This window comes from Pteropus alecto, unplaced genomic scaffold (genome assembly GCF_000325575.1).
Source record: "Pteropus alecto unplaced genomic scaffold, ASM32557v1 scaffold339, whole genome shotgun sequence".
Lineage (NCBI taxonomy): Eukaryota > Metazoa > Chordata > Mammalia > Chiroptera > Pteropodidae > Pteropus > Pteropus alecto.
Genome location: NW_006442509.1, coordinates 297,131 through 298,242, shown reverse-complemented (window position 1 = coordinate 298,242; position 1,112 = coordinate 297,131).

Here is a 1,112-nt window from a genome sequence, read left to right as displayed (position 1 = left end):
GGCTCCACCCGTAAACAGCCCGGGCTCTCCAGCTGTGTGTGGACGCTGGCTGCTCTCTGGAGCACCTCTGAAGTCGGGGTGCTTCCTGCAGAGCACCCAGTCTGGGGACTCCAGGGACCCTAGTGACGTGGGGCCAGATGGTGAGGCGAGTGTGGCCTGTCCTGCCTCTGCGCCCCCACCCCCCAGCCCCGCCCCCAGCGGGGCACAGGCCTCCCTGGCCCTGGTCCCAGGTCTCCGTGTCTCCTCCGAGTGGCCGCTCTGTCACCCAGGAAGCCAGCGGGGGCCTGTTTTTCTTGGACACGTGGAACGCCGCTGCCCGGCTCAGCCGGCTGTGCCCACACAGAGGCCGGCAGCGGGCCGCGCCGTCCGAACGCCCTGCACCACGCAGCGGACCGAAGGCCACCGTTCGCGTTTACATGGCGAGTTCTGGATGGGGCCACTCCCTGTGCTGAGATGCGTCCACAGCTGTCGATCAGGACATGATTCAATTACTCCTTGTCTGTATCTTGTTCTGTGAATTTCTGTAACTGCTACACAAATGTCTCGGTCTCACGCTACTTAAGCATATTTTATGGAAATCTCGATGACAATGGGGTATTCATTTCCTCCCACTGCTGAAATAAAGCACCACAGTTTGGTGGCTTAAAACATCATGAATTTATTATTTTGCATTCTGGGGTCAGAGAGCCATGGCCAGCCTTGCTGGGCTAAACCGAGGGTCCCAGGCTCGGAGGCACCCCGCCTCCTGCTCCAGGCCCCTCCCTCGCCCCCTCCCCCGTGGGAGACGTCCCTCCCCTCCACGATCTTCTCTCTGACTTTCTTGCCTCCTTCTCAGAAGGGTCGTCTCCCATCTCGAGGTCGTCGACGTAATCCCGTTGGCAAAGTCGCTTGTACCCTGTAAGGTGACAAACCCACGGAGTCTCCGGATTAGGACACAGCCTGGAACATTCAGCCTGGAACAACTAGACTTTGGAGCCAAGTTTTCCAGTTAAATAGGAAAATGTCTGAAGATGAAAAACAGGACTAGCAGAGACGACCCTCGACCCTCGGCCCTCGACCCTCGGAGAAGAGCTGTGTGGACGTCTCCAGGGGGGGGGGGGGGGCGGCGCCTG